Here is a 19,871-nt window from a genome sequence, read left to right on the forward strand (position 1 = left end):
AAGGATTTTTTTTAAATCCTCAATCACACTTGGAGCATCTATATCTGTCATTTTTACTCCCCGGTTACCAGGAGAAGCACTTGAGAGATTTCTGTGCACAACTTCACAGACAGCCAATCTCCTGTTTCCTATCATAGCTTTATCAAAGGGATTGAGACAAGAAGAACAGGAGGGAAAGAAGAAGAAATTACAAAGTGCCTCGCCGTAGGGCTGACTCAAGCTGCTAAATTCATCACAGGTAACACAGAAAATCTTGTAGCTGTCTTGCAGCCCCATTTCGGATGTCAGACAGAAAGGCAGAGTGGACATAGAAAGAGGACATAACTTAGTATCTGCAGTTCTTATTTCCTTAAAATGAAGTACATAGAAAGAGGAGATAACTCAGTATCTGCAGTCCTTATTTCCTTAAAATGAAGTACTGAACACCAGGAAATGAACTACGGCTGTGTGCTCAGTGGGTCACTGTGGCAGGTGCAACTTAACCTTAAGACCACGTAGCCTACTGCACCTTCAGACTTAGCCCAGGCAGCACCTGGGTGAAGCATGCCAATAAACCCACTGATGGTAATAAAAAGGGTTAAAAACCAACCAGACTGCAGCTGAAAATTCCACAGCGTTTCCCCTCCAGAGAGCTGCGAACCGCGCGTCTCCCCGGTTTCAATGGAAGGGGGAAAACTGCCCTAAGGATCAGCCGGCTAAACACATGGCAAGGCCAGCGCCAGGGCGGGCGGCAGAGCGGCAGAGCGGGAGCATCGCCCGGCGCTCCCGGCGTGCGGCTCCGCGCCGGATCCACCGCCCGGCAGCCGAGGAACCCCCTCGCCTTCCTCCCCGCCCCAGCCCCCGGTGAACACCCAGCATCTGGGCACTACCTGCGTTTATCAGCAGAGCCATCCCGTGTCTTCAGTCATTCAAGGAATTTAACAGCCTGGAAATTCCTGTTGTCCATTATTTGAGGTCACAGATAAAAGCTAAACAGCAGCCGTGACTCCCATCAATCATAAGTCACTCACCGATAGAGCGTATGGTAGGAGACCTACTGATGTAAGCTAGTCACCAGAGAAAATACCCACTGATGACGCATATCCAGGCACAAAAATAGTTACAGGGCCCCCAAAGGGATTATTCAACAGCCTACATTTAGATATTCCTTCAAGAGACCCGCAGTCAATTTGCTGCTATTAGATGGCTGGGGAACGTTGAAGTTTAAGTTTCCTCAGCAGACATAACCACAAATAGCTGGTTTAAATAAGCTACTGCAATTACAAGCTGTTTTGTAAATTTTAACACTGCATTACAGCGATTAAGTCTAAACAGAACCACTGGCTAAAAAATGCTGTATAGGCTTTGCTCTCAATATTTACCAATTCCTCCTGCATATTAGCCAGCAATGAAAAGAACAATTTAAAATTAATTGACAAATGTTTAAACTAAGCCCCTTGTGCTACCCTAAAGCAATGTTTCTTTACCAAAAAAAACCCCAAAACAATATATGCAAAATCGTATGGGCTATTTTGCTGCTGCTTAAATGCTATCTGGATCAACTTCTGCCTTAATTTTTATCCTTCTTTGGTATTTGGCTCTGTACTGCACAAAAAGAAAAATACCCAAACAGTTAATCTTTCTTGCACAAATCAAAACCACGCAAAGGTAAGTTATTGCAACATGCAAAAACCACATACCGTGCACCCGCTTTGAGCAGGGGCTAGAAAGAGGATCCCCAGAAATCCCTTTGAGCCTAAATTATTCTGCAATTCTGTGCAGCTGGATTTTTTGGCATTAAAAACATAATCCTCTAAATTAACCAATCAACTGATAATCCTACAATACTCCTGCCCCCTTCAACAGTTTCAGGATCCTTCTCATGCCCAGACTGCAATAAAACTTACTAGGCTATAGCTGAGCCTACTAACACCGCTGAGCACGAAACACTGACTTGTGCATTTTTGGCAATATTAAAATCTTTATTTTTTTTAATATTTGATTTTAACATTCAACCCCCCCTTTTTTAAAGCAATTTTGGTGCTTAGGAGTCTAAAGTTTACTGATTTTTTATTGCACATTTAGACTCTAAATATAAGAAAATATTTTATGGCTCTGATGCCTATTTTATTGACATACTTTTGGAAAGCATTACCTAGCCAAACAAACACTCAAGGATTTATAGTGTTTATGCTGTAAAGCAGGAGAAGGAATTGTCTCAGGCTATGAACTTCTACCTCACTTTCTTCATCTGTGATAACATTATTAAAAATAACACCAAAAATTATTTTTAGCACAACTGTTTCGTAAAGCCCTCATGTTTCTCTCATGCATCCATATGCTGCCAGTCCACATGTCCTAATTTAGCAGCCCTAAGAAGAAATATTGGTGCCCTCTAGCTGATTTTCCTCACCAATTTCCTGCAGACACTGAGCAGCAGTCTCTCTTTTCTCCTGACATTCCCAGGTTTTTCACTGCTGCCCCTAAAATGCAGTGCCCTGGAATAAAACAAGCCACTTCCTACAGAAGATACAGGAATCAAAACACTCAAATCCCTTAGTGCTCTCAACTGTAGGAGCTCTTTAAATAGCATAAATGCTATGAAATACAGGAGAGGTATAAAGTATACCTGTGTTTAATGCCACCTTACCAAGCACCGGTGAAGCACCTAAATATACTTTGTAGCAAGTGTGCACATTCCGTGGGAAAATACAGCCTGCAATTCTGCAGGAAACACAGGAAGCCCCTCACCCCTTCAGAAGCAGTGCAATTCCCCTCCATCGGGAGCCTCAAAAAGCTCGTAAGTATTTCATTGTGTTCTGCCACACATTCTAAGTTAGTTGGTGATGGATCAGACAATTTCACAGCTCAGAGCCCAGGATCTCCTCCCTTCTGCCATCACACAAGCCTTGGCGAGCAGGGGGAGCTTTCCTCTCCTTTCACTCTGATGTCTGTCAAAGGGACAGACTCCGCATTCCACCCTCCCTGTGACCATCCCCTCTGCCTCCAGCCCCTCTCCTGGAGGCTGCATCGGGTACCACTGAGGCACAGGGCCTCATCCCCTTGCAGCTGCATGTCCCTGTCCAGCAGGGACACAGCTGGAGCTCATCTCCAAGCTGGGAAAGCCACGAGGCAGGGATGCTAACACATACTTTGAACACCGTCTCCAGTGTGACAGGTGACGTCAACAAAACAGTGTCCAAATCCCGAAGAGGAGATCTCTCCTGGCTGGAGGAAAACCCCTGCTGAGGAAGAGCTGCCTCAGGAAATGCTGTGGAGGCAGGCAGCTGCCTGGCAGCTGCTGGAACAGCTCTTTGGCACCTTTGAGGGAGTGCATCTGCTCTAAGCCACACCATGGCCACTGGCTGCCCAAAGGATGCGAGAGAACAGGAGGCTGTGTGGAAAGCAGGGCTAAAGCTCTGTCCTCTTCCTCCTCGTCCAGCTGAAAGAGGCAGAGGTTGGCTGGAGCTGGCTGTCTCTGTGCATTTAATTAAAGCCATAAACCTCTGTGGAGAACTCTGGATGGCCCTATTAACCATTAATCAAATTAAACATAGAAGGGAGATCAGGATCTGAAGCTCTAAATAAATACTCTGAGACAGACTAACTTTTAGGGTTGCCTTCATAATCCTCTAAAGGTCCATTTAAACCTTGATTGGGAAAAAAGAAGCTGCAGCATATACTGTGTATTTCTGAGTTTGAACAGCAATTGTAAAGCAGAAACTGCTTAAATGTGTGGGAAGCATCAGGCTGATCTGTAATTTCCAGCTATCTTTGGAAAGTTAACTTCCCATGTGCCATCTGCCTGTTGGAAGACAGAATGGGTTAATCACAGTGGCCAGGCATTTTGGAATAGTCCTAGGGCTCCATTTCTCTAGCACCTTACTACAACATTCCAGCTAATGTTCCTTTCACATACACCTCTAGGAAAAGGATGCTGCAGACTCAGTCAATACTCATTAAGCGGTTGTAATCCAAATCTCTACATCAATTAAAAGATGAAGGGCTTATTTGAACACAGAAGAGTCAAACCCCTTTGTTCACAGAAAAGAGACATTTTACACCATTTGAAAAGTGAAAATTTTGGCACAGTTCATTTTTTGACTGGTTTGGGGTTGTTTTGTTGGTTCTTTTTTTTGGGTTGCCTTTTTTTTTTTCAACCAGCTGTTGGTTCTGCCAATTCTGGGAGACCTAGAACAAGGCTGGTTTGTGCACTGTAAGGCACTAGACCTTTCTGTAAGGCAATAGACTTTTCAGAAGCCTGATTTCTTGAAACATAAAAGAACACAGCAAACCCTTGAAGAGAATAGGTACAGCTGTGGTAATGTGACAGATGGGCAGTGAAGGTGGTATCTCCAGGATAAAAGGAGATATGGTGGAAAAATTAGGATCTGGTAGGAGCAGCTTTTGCTTTTTCTAATAGTAAAAAATGTGTCACTTTTCAATACAGAGAAAATATAATGAAAACAGGTGAAGGACAGAACAGGAATCATAGTTACAATGGTAACTAAATATACCCATTTAAGTAAGTCTTAAAGAGTGTAGAGATGTCCTATTATCACAAAACTTCATTATAGTTTTAAAAATCCTATGTTCGAAATAGGAAGCCGATGAATTATCCCTTACTGGCCCAGGAGCATCCAATTCTGAATATACATTAATGTAGTGTAGGAATATTCTTTATGAGAAGTAAAGAGATTGTGGTATTTCCAAACATGGTAAGAGAACACCTCACATTAGCAAATTTTTATTTGAAATTTCTATGATTTTTGAAACAAAGGGCAGTATTAGAAAATACTGGCTCACTGAGGATGGGATAGTATTGTGCATTTAGTCACTATATCATACAATATTAGATAAACCAGGACACTGATGTCAGAAACATAAATATAGTCCATGCTATTCTCAGTTGGTCTTCCCATCAATGTCTTAGGGCCTTTCTCTCACTGCTACCATTAGTAAAACAGGTAATATTGATTATAATTGAAAAAAAAAAAGATTAAAATATTATAGAAGCACAGGCTTCTGAGACTACATATTGATTTTTCTGTATTTGGAAGCAGGACACTCTTACCTCTCCTTGCATTCAAGTACCCCTGAAAAAATCTAAGATGAGTAACAATGGATGATGGCGGTGGGACTTGTGCTTATTTTAGATACTTAACAAAAACCCAACATTTTTATCTGTGGAAATAAGTACACTTGAAGTTAAATTTCAAATTAACACCACCTTTGATATAGTCTAAGCTAGATACATTGGTAGCATAGTTAACAGTAAATTACAGAGTTTATATCAAAGTTTTAAAGTAAATCAAGCCATAAAACTAAAGAAAGTTATTGCCTGAGCACCTGAAACTGAGTGTTCTTGAAATAAGAAACTAACATTTGATGGCAATAGCCTTGTCTGTGTACAACCCTATTTCAAGATAATAACTAAAAATACTTCAAGATCTATTCTTTACCTAAATTCCTTTAAAGTATTTCTAGAATATGGAGATGAAAAACAACACTAGTCTCAGTGGTTTATTCACATCGTATGTATGGCGCTTGAGCTGAAGGGATAACATTAATCATCAAAACATGACAGATTTATTCTATCTACTATTCTACACTGACTGCAGTGGTGGATAAGGAAAGAGAAACTGATGTCATTATCTTGCCTTCTTTAAGGTCTCTGATACAGTCTCACACAACATCTCTGTCTCACTACATTGGGGAGATAAGGATTTGGTGGCTGGACCATTCAGTAGAAAGGGAACTGGCTGGATGGCCATACCCAGAGAGTTGCAGTCAACCTCTCAATGTCCAAATGGAGCTGCATCAAGTAGTGTTCCTCGTGGAACCTTATTGGGACTAATTCTGTTCAATGTCTTAATTAAAGATGCAGTGGAATTGAGTACACCCTTAGCAAGCTGGCAGGGGACACCAAGCTCAGCGGTGCAACTGATACACCTGGTGGAAGGGATGCCACCTCTAGGGACCTTAACAGGCTTGAGAAGTGGGCCAGTGTGAACCTCATTAAATTCAACATGGCCAAGGCCAAGGACCTGCACATGGGCTGGGGCAACCCCCAGTATTGGGACAGACAGGGAATGAATGGTTTGAGAGCAGCCCTGTGGATGATTAGGAGGTACTGTGTGGTGGGTTGACTTAACAGGCCACCACAGCTGCTCTGTCACTCCCTCAAATGGACAGGGGAGAAAAAACACAACAAAAGGGATAAGGATGGAGGAGATCACTCACCACTTACCATTACAAACAAAACAGACTGAATGTGGGTAAAGAAGTCTAATTTCTTGCCAAAAAAAAAAAAAAAAAAACAAAAACCCAACAAAACAGAGGAGAATAATGAGAAATAAAACCAAACCTCAAAAAATTTCCCCTCACTCTTCCCTTCTTGCCAAGCTTAACTTCACTCCAGACTCTCTCTACCTCCTCTCTGCCAGTAGTGCAGGGGAATGGGGAATGAGGTTGTGTTCACTGCCACTCCCTCCTCCTCAGGAGGAGGACTCCTCACACTCATTTCCCTGCTCCAGTGTGGGGTCCCTCCCACGAGGGAGAGCACAAGCTTCCCATGGGGTCATAGCCTCTTTCAGGCATCCCCATGTTCCAGTGTGGGGTCCCCCATGGGCTGCAGGTGGGTGCCTGATGCACAGTGGACCTCCATGGTCTGCACCCCAAGAATCTGTGCTCTGGAGCCTGGAGCACCTCCTGCCCCTCCTTCCTCACAGGCCTTGGTATCTGCAGGGCTGTTGCTCTCACATATTCTCACCCTGCTCTTCTCTGGATGCAATTGGTGTTGTGCAGCAACTTTTTTTCCTTCTTAAATCTGTTATTCCAGAGGTGTCACCTCTGTTGCTGATGGGCCCAGCCTTGGCTAGCGGCATGTCCATCCAGGAGCCAGCTGACATTGGCTCCATTAAACACAGGGGAAGCTTCTGGCAGCTTCTTGCAGAAGCCACAGCTGCAGTTCCCTGCTACCAAAACCTTGCTACACAAACCCAATGCACTGTTAGATGAGAAACCAGATATGACCCAGCAATGTGCACTTGCAGTGCAAAAAGGCAACTGCATCCTGAGCAGCAGCAAAAGCAGTGTGGCCAGCAGGTCAAAGGACATAATTCTGTCCCTTTACTGGGCTCCTGTGATACCCCAACTGGATAGCATATGCAGCTTTGGTGACAATGACAAGTCAAACACAGACCTGCTGGAGTGGATCCAGAAAGGGCCACAAAGATGATTAGAGAGCTGGAGCACCTCTCCTGTGAAGCCCAGCTGTGAGACTTGGGGGTATTCAGCCTGAAGAGGAAAGAGAAAGCTCTGGGGAGACCTTACCGCAGCCTTCCAGTACCTACAGGGGACCTGTAAGAGAGGGACTTCTTACCAGGGCCTGAGGTGATAGGACAAGGGGCAACAGTGTTGAACTGAAAGAGGGTAGGTTTAGATTAGATATAAAGAAGAAATTCTTTATTGTGAGGATAGTGAAGCACGGGAATAGGTTTCCCAGGGAAGATGTGCATGCCCCATCCCTGGAAGTGTTCAAGGCCAGACTGGATGGGGGTCTGTGCAATCTGCTTTAGTGGAAGGTGCCCCTGCCCATGGCAGGGGGGTTGGAACTAGATAAGGTTAGGTCTTTAAAGGTCCCTTTCAACCCAAACCATTCTGTGACTCTCTAATTCCAGTGCACAGAATTAGGAGTACCTCAGAGATACTGCAAAGTGAAAATAAAGACAGTGACTGCAAAGAGACTATTCTGAAATTACATTTATTTCAGTTTGATGTTTGATTGCAAATCAATAAAAACAATCTTCATCCACAGGTAAATAAAAAATTAATTCAGAATGTACACCCAATAAAAAATTAATTCAAAATGTACACCCATTTCCTACCCCATACAGAAAGGGAAACACAGAGAGAGTGACTAGAGATCACCAAAACTGGGGAGTGGAAAAGGGCAGCATAGGAAACTCCACTGTCTTCACTTTCTCCACCCTGAGCACTGTGATAACGTAAGATCGTATTCAAGTGTTAACGACCTCACATGCACAGGATCTGACCTGCCCTTGAGGATGAAGTTTCACGCTTCAGTGAGGTCAGTCCAGTGGTGAGCTGCCACCTAAGAGGGGAGGATGCCACTTTGCTTCCTCCTCTCAATGCCAGCTGTGTGCTCCTGCCAGCTCTAGAGTTTGCCTGTGCCCATGGGGAGCCAACCCAAGGTGCTCACCCATCAGAAATCCCTGGCTATCCAACATGTCCAAACCAGCCCAGGGTGGGCTGCAGAGGGCAGGTAGCAGGAGCAGCCCCTCTGGGACATGATGCCACAGCCAGGACAGTGGGAAACCTTTCCTCAATCTCCAACCACCTGCCCACTCGCTTCCAGCTTTGGCAGCACTGGAGAATCCAGGCTGAGGAAAAGAAAAGCTGACCTCTCAAAGCTGAGAGGCACTTCAGACACTGATGCAGACAACTTCAGCAGGGAGCATCAGAGGGCCAGTAGGGTCTTGAAGGAACTGCAGGGGGAAGAAAGGAGAATGTCCAAAGCACTCTATGGAAAGGAGAGAGACCCAGCTTGGCTGCAGCCTCCTGGCTGGTCCCTGCCACCAGTCCCTGCCAAAAGGGGAGATCAGCCCAGAAGGTATATTGAGCTCTGCTCTGATCTGCTTACTAGGCTCCTTGAAACCCAAGTATGCCTGATGTTTCAGAAATGCCTATTTGTGATATTTTTCAAAATCTTCGTCCATTTTTTCCCCTTTGTGGCAAACTGTACAGATTAAATCCACATGTAGTTTCCTCTAAAAGAGGTGGTTCCTTCTCTTCTTCTGAGGTTTTTTCGTATTGCTCAACAATCAAGGAAAGAACGCAAGGACCAAACTCATAAAGCATTCTTAAAAATCCGATTTATTGAAAAAAGTAAAATTACCAAATCACATTGCTTCATCTTTTATATTTCTTAAACAACACAGAAAAGAAGTATGACATCTCATAGAGACTCTTCAGGGATTTCTCCTCAAAAGACAGTTTTGCTTGTTAGTTATACCCAAATTCCTCTCTTCCTGGACTCCCTCAAACCACCAGCTCTTATCTCTTATCTCTGGAATATGCTAAACTATGAAAAAAGCATTATCTTGCCAACTTGGCACAAGAAGAGGGGAGATATCTCTCCTTGCTCTTATGGGAATGCCTACTGAAATGAAAGTTTTTGGGTTGCTCCAGCTTACGCACTGATTAATATGACTCTTTTCTTACTGACATCTCCTTTTCCTGTGAAAAGTTCAAAAGTTCAGTTAGCAAGAATCTGATGTCTTAGCTTGCTACACAAGCCTCTGGGTTATTTAATCAAGAAATTAGATTTCTACAATGCATAGCAGCACACTCACCACAGTCAGACTAGGAACTGTTGCTAATTAACAAAAATGCCAACATACAATTATTTATTATATTAATTAATGAAAGCATATATAAGCAGCCTATCTGTAAGAAGTTAGATGCAATCTCTAACAGACTTCCTGCTGCTGTGCTGCCAGTTTCTCGGTGCAACTGTGGCCATTCCTAATTAAATAAATAATTTACCCTGGAAGATTTCATTGAGTGCCAGACACAAGCACCAGGGCTGGGTGAAAATAAATCACTGTCGGCAGCATGCCAGTACTCGTTCCTAGAATCTGTGGAAAACGGCTACTTCCCTACAGCAAACATTTTGCATAACTATTCTGCACAGTTTAATTGATCTCTGCAATAGCATGATAGTAAAACCCCCTCCATTTCCATGTATTTTAAGACAGTACTTCATGTTCTTTTGATTTCATTCTCTTCACATTTGCTGGCTTTTTGCATCAGTTGTGCAGCTTCTTATACAGAATAATCTTTTTTCAAATTTATTTATTTAGGATCAAAGTCTTCCTCCATACCAGCTCTTGGTATGATGCTGACCCAAATCCATCCCTTTAAGTCATCATGTTAATGCTCTGAGTCTATCACCATTCCCTGCTTTGATTTCTACCATACTCCTATCAAACCCAAGTTATTTCCTTCTCCACCAATGTCCTCTAATTATAAACTCATAAACCCTGCTTTTAATGTTCAACATTTACTGTGCTACACTGCTATTTAGGCATCTTCATAACCACAGAAAAAATTAAGAAAATTCCCACTTTGTGCTGTGATGTCAATCTATTTTAAAACCTATTTCAAGACACCAAAACAAATATTATGGTGTGACTTCAATACCTGACAGTAGTGTAAACATCAGCAAGTTTTCCTGGGTAATCACAGGCATCTCAATTATCCAGATACTGTCTCAGCAAAAGGGCAGCCTGACTTACCGTATGGTCAATGACTTTCTATGCATTAGTAATTTCAGAAAACCTAGACAGGAAAAAGAGTCCTTGGTTGCTCCTTCAAAAAATGGAAAATTTCTCCATACATTTTTGTGGAGAATTTATTGTTCCTGTTCAGAAGAGTTCAGGCATTCTGGGGGGGTCTGTGCTCACCACTGCCTGCCCCATGCACCAGATACAAAAGGTGAGATCCTGGTCTCTCTGCCAAGTCAGGTTTCAGTTGCTATTCCCCAGCCTTTCAGAGAATTTGGGGTTTTTTTCTTGCAAATTTTGGCAGTCAGCATGTGACACTTCTAATATAAAAAACCCACTGGCATTTCAAGAAAAAGCCAACCACCTTGATGGGGCTACTCCCCTGAGGAAAAAATGAAGGGAACACATTCTTCTCTGCATACACTTTACCCTAAGGCACATAACTTCCCAAGTGCCTCCAGTGTTTCACAGCTCCCAGAACTCTGCTCGACCACCTACCCACTTTTTGGCCAACTGGCTGACCCAGAAAAGCAGCAGAGAAGCAGCAGCCACTGCAGGGAGGAAGAAGCAAGCACAGCTTGCAAAGCAGCAGCGCGTGGGAAGGAGCTGCTCGCTGGGCACAAAGAGGGTCAGCCACACTTGCCCTGGAATGAGCAATGCAACGGGAGTCAGACCACAGAGGTCATGAGAAGAAAGGACAGGGAAGAAAGAGCACACCAAGAGCAAGCGCTTTCTTCTTCTACCGCAGTTAACTCCCCTAAATTTCTTCCCTCCTCCTGGTTCCCCAGTTTCCAAAAATAACCTATACAAAGGCAAAAACTGCAGAGGCAGGGAGCCTTAAAAGAGCTGCAGTTGGAAAATACAAAAAGGTGGCAAGGGAATTTATTTAAAAGAAAAAAGCCCAAGAAAAAAGAGACATGCTCTTTTTGGAAAAGAACAGTGACATCTTTTAGCTTGAAGCCATTTCGGCAGGGATGTAGGTCAACAGCTGAAACCAGCACCCGTGGGGTCTCAGGTCCTGGGGCTGGTGTGCGCAGCCAGAGGGGCCCAGGGGTTGTTTGGCCTCTCCCCAGGAAGCTGGAGAAAGTTTGGGCTGGTCTTGATCCCTCCTGCCCTCATATGATGCAGCTTAGCAAATGGTTCCTCTTTAGGCAGCCACACATTTCATGTTTCTGGTATTGACATTTGCCCTCAAAAGTAAAGGCACATTAATGTGGAAAACATCTTTTAATGACTAAGAGAGTCAAGAGCAAATATTTGCACCCAAAGAATTCAGTTCCTCCCACATCAAAGCAACCTCCTAGAAAACTGATTATAAACAAATTAAAAAACAACTAGCGTGCCTATCAAAAATAATTGTTTTGCTGCTGGCAAAGAATTAAAGACTCAGAGGGCCTGAAAGAAACACTGGGGGTTAAATTTGATTCCTAATTGCTAGACTGGACAACAAGGTGAGAGAAGAGAAAAAACTCCTCATGTTGTGCAGAAATGGTTGTTCTGTTCACATGGCATCTGCGGGAAGGATGGTGTTCCTCTAACAACTGAGAAGTTTATTCAGGTACAGGTTGAGAGATTTGGGGTTACACAAACATCAGCCATCATAATTTCCACATCACACCGGCTTTGATTTCAGGTGTATTACAGCACTCCAAAGCCACATGCAATTTTTTTTTTTGTCTCTGCTTTTCAGCCCTGATCAAAACAAGCAAGTATCAGCACATCTCTGCATCACTACAGTGAGATACAGGAACTTCCCCACTCACTCCACCAAAAGCAGCAAGACAGCACTCCCTGTCAACAGCAGTCAAAAGGTCTGTTTTCACCAACATCTCCTTCTTGTGCCTTTCACCACTTGCTTTCTCTATAATAGGAAAAATTATTAAGGTCTCCAGGTCTCTCCTGTCCCCACGCTTTTAACATGAAATACTACAACATACAGCAGAGTATCTCAGAGACGAGTGCCCAGAGAACCATTCCTCTTCCTGTACAACAAACCTACTGTTTTGAATGAATATTTCTCCACCTCTGCAAACACTTGTTATCTTCTTGCATTTCAGTACTGACATTCCAAAAAGTCTGGAGAAAATTGGTAGCTGGCTCTGAGGAGGAATTCTAGACTGAAGCCCCAAGCTCAGCCCTCAGGTGTTGCATGGCCACTGTGGTGGTCAGCCAGGGTTTGAGCCTCAGCCTGGCACACACTGGTACCACTGCCCACAAAACAACCTATTTCAGAGAGAGGATGTTTCTCACCTTGGTGGTTCTGGAGAAAAGTTAAAAAATATAAAGCAAATACCATCTTAGTCTTTAAAAAAGAAGAAGCAGAAATGGCAGAAATTATTTGGAGGTTTGGAGCTTTGGACAGGGTTTAAATCTCATAATTTCTGATCTCTTTCCTCCCTTTTGTGCTTAAGTAACCATTTTCAAATGACACAGCTAGCGATGCCAATGAGTGGTTCCACAGCAATCTTCTTCAGCCTCCTATCAAGATGGAAGTCACCACAATCTCAGAAAACATCCCCTGGCAAGCGATGGCATGAAGTGGGCCAAGCCATGCCTCCTTCAGAGCAAAGCTGTTGAGAGAGCAGCATTTTTAGGAGCGACGTTTAGGAGAGTGGGAAGAAGACAGCTTCACACAGCCTTAGCTGTTTTTCCCAGCAGAGCTTGAGCTTGAGAAGGAAAAACACCACAAGCCTCTCATCTTCTCTGGCTTGCCACAAAACAGGGGTGTATTTTTCAGCAGGATCCTCTGAGTCTGACACGGAACTTAGCTCAACTGACATGAAATGTTAATGTTTAGGAACAAGGTAGGTGGAGAGGAGGAGGAGGAAAGAAGACATTCATTATTTGATGCAGAATTCATTCAGAAGCTTCTTTTGCACAGCCAGGACTAAAATTTCCATTCAGCTCTTTATTTCTGGTAGCCTAGATAGCTTGAACAACTGGAAGAGGGATCTAGAGGGAGCCCTTACCCCTGCCTGCATGGCAACAACCCTTCCTCAGATACCTTCAGAGAGAAGCAGGCACATTTTTATGACTTTGAGACTTCAGATGCAGGATGAGCAGTTTTCCTTGGGGATATTCATACTTGCTTTAGGCTTCCAGACACGGTGTACAGAAGAGATCTGCCTCCAACTACCCTTTCTGGTGCCTGTAGCAGCCTCCCAATATGGCCCTACTGCTCCTCACCAGCCCCCAAAACCTCTATAAGAAGAAGGTCACAAGCTCCTGGTGCTACAAACTTAGCAACTACCATTTAAAATAGGCTGGACCATGGTATGAAATTCCTCCATGTATTTTATGCATTTTCTCCTCTTCACGTCAATCTGAATTCTCCTCCCTCTGGTACCTTCTCCCACTTTGTGCATTTTAATTTTCTTGCTCAGTTTTTTGTTTGGTTTGGCTTTGTCTACATTACACCTGAAAACCAGTTTTTCCCTCACAGGCACCAGAGGAACATCTCTTTCCTTTGCTGTGCTCTTCCCAGCCCCGTTTCTTCTCTGATCACCCGTCTGCCTTTGCTCTGTTTCCTTACTCTTCCCATCCTTGATTTCTCTCCTCCTTTTCCTCTTTCCTTGGTGTTCCTCTTGGTGCTTTCTCCTCATCCTTCCTGCCAAGCTGACTGAGGCACTCCCCTGGGAAGGTGCTGACAAATAGCAGCTGGGCTGTTTGCAGGCTTATATCAGGTAGGGACACCTACAAAGGAATCCTCCGGCTCTCTTGCTACCTTGTTGACTGGAGTGATTCCTCCTCTTCGTTTTAGGGCTGCATACACAGTTCCTTTGTCAAAACTCAGGAAAATGAAGGTGTGACATAAATTGGGAAGCATATGCCAGTATTTAATGAACTACATCTTGTTTTAATGAGCTTCCTTGTTTTGGGGGCTGTACAGAAATCAGAAGCCACAACAACAACAACAAAATTGTGAGGATGTCAAAAATGTCAAGTTCAGCATTAGCAAGGGACCTGGTCTTACCAGTGCTGCTCTCCCTAACAAAGAGAACATTTTAAAATGACACCTTCTTACTTTGCAGCTCTACTGCCTGCAGGGTGAAATCCACCCCTTTGTGGAATGCTGAGACAGGATCACTTCAGTGCTATTTATTCCCTTAGGAAAGATTTACCCACATTGCACTGGTCTTCTGAAGAGGGTGAAATTTCCTCCAAGCAGAATCTCAAACTCAAGGTTCGTACTGCAATGCAAGCAAGGCTTGTTTTTAAGAAAAAAATATATTCCTAAAGAGCAAGAATACAGATTAAAAAAAGAGAAAAAAAACAGATTAAAAAAAAAAAAAAAGCAAAAAAATCTAAAAAAAAAAGAGTAAGAATACAGATTAAAAAAAGAGTAAGAATACAGATTAAAAGAGAGATTAATTTTATTCCTCCTCTCCTTTTGCACAGTATAGCCACAGTTGGAAGTCGGTCAACTGCTTTCTTCTTGCACAGCAACTTCCAGCTGCAGAGCTATATTCATCTCCCAGTTAGACAGAGAAACCTTCCTGAAATCTCTAGGCTAGATGCACTGGGATGTTCGGGCTGCTTTGCCTGTTTTAGCAATACAGAGCAGCTGTAAATCCAGTTTAACTTGCCACTTCTGTCAGCTTTTCCATGCCGGATTAGCACTGCTGTTAGCCTCACAAATATCAACATCTGGAGGTTCTCCTACTGCCCAGTCTGACTTTAAACCTTGCAAATCTGCAATTCATCCACCCATCAGCACAGCTGGCAGGATCAGCCTGAGGTAGTTCTTCACTCTGAGAAAAATCAATTTATCACAATCTCCCATCCTACATTCCTGCAGTCAACCAAGCAGATCAAACAAAATTCACATAACAATCAGGTCTCAGTTATTCCCTGGACAATTGCCCAGTTGTTCTGGAGGGTGACTCCTGACCCTCTCTGGGAGCAGGTGCCTTTCTAGTGCAGGTCTGTGAATCCAAGTCAGCTGGGAAAACAAAATACACAATTTCTTTGTACTTTTATATTTCTTTGGATGTCAGGAAACAGAGCTAAGTCTTGTTTCCTGCTCCTCAGCCAGGGGAGGTAGGGGAAACTGGAAGTAGATGCAGAGAAAGGCAGAAAGAGGGCAGATCAAAAGGATCAAGGAAAATAATATTAATAATTAAAAAAACACCAAACAAACAAAAACCAACCAACCACCCACTGCTTCACTCTGCACTGTAAAGCAGTACATCTTGGAAACAATATGTCCCTCCACCTCCATCCCAAGTCTTTCTCTCTAGGGATATACAACCCACAGGGATTAATATCATTTTCTTGCAACAGTCAAGTGCTGCTGCACTTACAGTACGACAAAAACACCTCAAAAAACCCAGCTTCTTCATTTGCCTTTTTCCTGAGAAAAATGTCTGTAAAGAAGAATCAGACAGAATGGGAGGCGGGGGGGAGCAGGTGTATTCATATTACTTTGATTTTCTAAGAACAAAGGCTTTACTTTATATACAAATAAGTTAACGGGGAAAATGTAGGTGCATTTTATTTTTGCCCAGCTCAGTCCCAGCCCCTCACTCTGAATGCATTAATACATCCACCTTCCGCACAGTCGGGCCCTCTGTGTTGCCATGGAACTGAAACCCTTGCAGTTTGGATGGCGATGTACTTATGCTGTATTTATGCTTTGGAAGCATACTGTTCTTACACTTCCTATAACAGAAGCAAAATCACTGCATAGCATTAACTCCCTTCGTATTTAAGGCATTCAATGTCTTCCTTGCCTGCTCGTCTTCACACAGAGTTTGCTTTTTCTATCTTGCCACATGCAAATGAAACACATTTGACATAGCTATTCTCGTCTTCGTGAACTCAATAGCTCACAGGCTGAGCACATTACAGAAGGGCCACAAGACTATGGTCTTTCCCTCTTTAACAGGAGGCTGCTGTCAGGCCTGCAGGGCTGCAGAAAGCACAAATGTATGAAATACGCATGGATACAGAAAAGTATTATCTTTCAAGGTGTCATTTAAGCAGACTTCTAAAACCTAATAAACCTATGTGTTGGTAATGCTCTTGACACTCCTGAGTATTCTTTTGTACCCATTTGTCTGAATAAACAAATTACACTATAAAGATCCTGCAGTAGGGACCAAATCTTTCAATGCCTTTCTTTAACAACCTAGGTTGGTGGGATATCAGTGGTGAGCACAGCTGTGGACACTTCAGTTAGAGAAAAAACAAAGTCAGTACAATTCTGTGTCATAGTAAAGATTCAGCCTACAGTGATTATCTTCAGCAGATCTGAGCCTTTTGCCAAAGCTTCTCAAAATGCCTGTCCACGAATTGCAAATACATAGATTTTTATGTTGAAAGCAAAAGCAGAGTACAAAAATATCCAACTTGATTATAAAAAAGATTACCATAGTAAATAAATAAACAAACAAACAAATAGCCATTCATGTATGTAAACATTGGATCTTTACCTGCAGAAACAACTGGAAGCCAGTCCATGGTCTGAAGCCAGCTTGAGGCTTTTTTTGTCCCAAGTTAAATATTTGCATAGTATTAAGCTTAAAATTAAAGCATTTGCTGAAGAAACTTGCTGACTTGTGTATATGGAAAAACAAGAGGGAATTTACTGTCCCTGCACACTGGGGCAGATTCTTGGGATGCCTTCTCCTTCCCATGAATTCCTGGACAGCAGAGAGACAGACAGACTACCGACCGGGGAATTCCCCTCTTGGTTTCCAAAGGATTTTGTGCACAGGCTGGACAGAGAGGCAATAACCCAAGCAGTGACTTTATGAAGGCACCATTTGTTGCTTTGGTGCCCGCCCTCCGACCACCTGGTAACACTCCTTCCTTTTAGCACTGTGCCCAGCTCAGAAAAGCCCCATTCACCCAGCACCCCCACCCGGGCAGGTCTGACCGGTCCCTGTGCCGCTCCCGGCTCCCCATTTCTGGCGGCTGGGCCAGCATGCCGGCCCCTGGCAGGCTCCGGCCACTCACTGCCCCAGGGACAAGGGCTGGGGGCTGCTCACAGAGGGGCTTTCTGAGCCAGGCTTGGCTCCTGGCGCCCGCTTGCCAAAATAAGGCACAAAAGCACTGCTGTCTCTGTGTGTGTGTCTGTCAAGGCAGCTGATTCCCCATCCCCAGGTGCTAGCGGCGCACACCAGACCCTGTGAGTGCCTGTGTTTTCGGGTACCCCCTTCTGCCCTCCGCAGAGGCAGAGCTGGGCTGGCAGCAGAAGCTCCCTCTCCTCCTTCCATGGTCAGCACACGTCTGACAGTCGCACGTCCCCATCGCTGCGTCCATTACCGCCAGCTTACGCAAGGCTCTCGCCATCACTTTTCCAGTTACAGGAAAATGTATATTGAGCTGTGATGAAAGGCCAGCGCAATGTCAAGAGAATTAAAAGGACTCCAGAGACTGATTAGAGTCAAAAAGGAAAGGATTTATGATGGTTAATAAAGTTAAACCTGCCAGAGTCCTGCTTATTCTTTCCAACTGCAGGTAATCAGATCTTAAAGGAAAAATTATTAAGGTGTAAAATTATTAAGGGTATTACCATCCCCCCTGAAAGAAAACCTATGTGTTGCTGCGAAGCACCTGGCTAGGAGAGAGTCAGGCTCACTGCAGCACCTACACTGACCCCAAGGAAGAGAGGAAAAGGAGATACATCACCTGCCCTGTGCCCTGGGTTAGCACCAAGGACCTCAGTACCAACCATGTATGTCACCTGAACAGCCCCAGTGGGTCCCCCTGGCACCTGCCACTCCGCAGGTAGTAGCTGGGACAGAGCTAGGGCTTCCACATGGAGCACCACACCACACCTCAGCAACAAGCCTTGGCAGACAGGGAAGAAAAGCTTCTCCCTCTGCTGGCACTTCACATCCACAAGGGAAAAGGACAAAGCAAAGAAGGAAGCTCTTGCCTCTCCCAGTCTGGTGTCACATATTCACCTTCTGCTGAAGAATGCAATCTACCTGGATACAACAGGACTGCTCTGAAACTTGATTTAAATGTTTTATAATCTAATGTGCCTAAAAGTTAACATAATTTTACAAGACACTGGCTGCCCAAAGCAGCTGTGGATGTCCCATCCCTGGAAATGTTCCAGGCCAGGCTCTAAGCCTGAGCAACCTGGTCTAGTGGAAAGTGTCCCTGCCCATGGCAGGGGTGTTGGAACTAGATGGTCTTTAAAAGCCCTTTCCAACTGAAGTTATTTCTGATTCTAAGAAGCTAATGATTTTCTACATTGAAATAACAACACTGAGACAAGGCAAATCAAAGTGGAGGTCCAAAGTTTAAAAAAACTATTGGGATTTTTCTATCCATATCTAAATTACATGCACTTTATTGGATCTCAAGTTTTCATTTTTCTACTGCTTAATAATCACAAATATGTTATATATACCCTTTCCATTTTGTCATTCTTTCACTATATTACATCAAATTTAATTTCCTGTGGAAGTGTGCAATCTTTTCAGCTGTCACTGTCTCAGAAGCTTTTCTGTAATAAGCAGAGCCTCGTCCTCTGGCAGATCAGTCTTTTATGAGCTGTGCTCCTGCAGATTAGCTTCCTGAAATGTTTGCAATGCTATATGAGAACTGGCAAAAAAGGAGAACCAAAATAACAGCCAAAAGGAAAAATAAACATGAAAACCTTCACTTCCTTCTGACTCCCGTGTTCACCGGTCAAAGGAAATTTCATTTTGATGTGTGTAGATGGCAAATCCATGAAGGTTATTGCCGTGTACCAGAAGCTTCACGAGGTGTGAGACACAGTCTCCCTTGCCCTGCAGCTCATTACAAGTACAGCTGTGAGATGGCTGCTCGCCCTCTGTGCTGGGGAACACAGGGATCTGCGAGCGGTCTCCACTCCGACAGCTGCCTCTCCCCACCACCTGCCCTTGGCACTCCGAGAGGTCCCCAAAAAGCCACACTCCACCAGAAAAGTGAAAATGTCAACCAAGACACATTCATGCTTTTCCTGATGAGATAGCTGTGATGGCAGGAAAGCAGACCAGCTGGTCTGCTGGGTCCTTTCCAGACCTCTGCCCCTGCAGGACATGAAACTCATCTTCTTCAAACCAGCTTTCCATTACTAATTCTTACACACGCACCGAAACTTATTTACAAGAACACATACCAACAAATTATTCTGAATGTTTGAAAATTAATCAACTCACAAGAAACATAAGCAACATAAATTCTTAATCCTGTATCTCTCATGAAAAGGTGCTTAGGTGTGGACAACAGAAGAGACATCTGAACAAATACAGTCTACAAAGGGTCATGTTAATGGTGTTTGGCCAGCAGAGACTACTGAGAGTGGCTAAAGAGGCTTGCTAGAAGCCCTGCCAGCAGAACCAGCTGCAAGGCCCTCTCACTTCAGTGGTAGATGTCACCTCTGAGAGCTTCTCTTTGAACTGTCCAGCCAGTTGTGGAAACCTTCACCAACCAACACACAGGCTACCCAAGTTGTGAACTGCTTTCCCAAAACATCCTGCATTGATCCATGAAGAACGATCTTTCTCTTCCTGTTCCCCGTAAGACTTGTGTCTTGCTTTCCCTCTTTTGCATCACTGCTGTAGCAGTGAACCATCCATGTTTCTGACAGTGTCTTCA

The 19,871-nt window shown here is 43.9% G+C and overlaps 1 protein-coding gene across 17 annotated transcripts in view; it reads right to left on the reverse strand.

Moving 5' to 3' along the window:
- Nucleotides 1–19,871, reverse strand: part of HIVEP2 (HIVEP zinc finger 2) — a 136,676-nt gene that overhangs the window by 82,864 nt on the left and 33,941 nt on the right. For 2 of the 17 annotated variants that reach the window (XM_039707393.1, XM_039707384.1), the window contains exon 1: nt 870–986. The exons of 14 other annotated variants lie outside the window; for them this stretch is intronic. The gene's annotated coding sequence lies outside the window, so the exon portion shown is untranslated. Of the gene's footprint in view, nt 1–869; nt 1,001–19,871 lie in introns of those variants that run through there. One more of the 17 variants, XM_039707387.1, reaches the window with a different exon arrangement.

The sequence above is a fragment of the Passer montanus genome, unplaced genomic scaffold (assembly GCF_014805655.1).
Source record: "Passer montanus isolate IOZ18808 unplaced genomic scaffold, ASM1480565v1 scaffold2, whole genome shotgun sequence".
Lineage (NCBI taxonomy): Eukaryota > Metazoa > Chordata > Aves > Passeriformes > Passeridae > Passer > Passer montanus.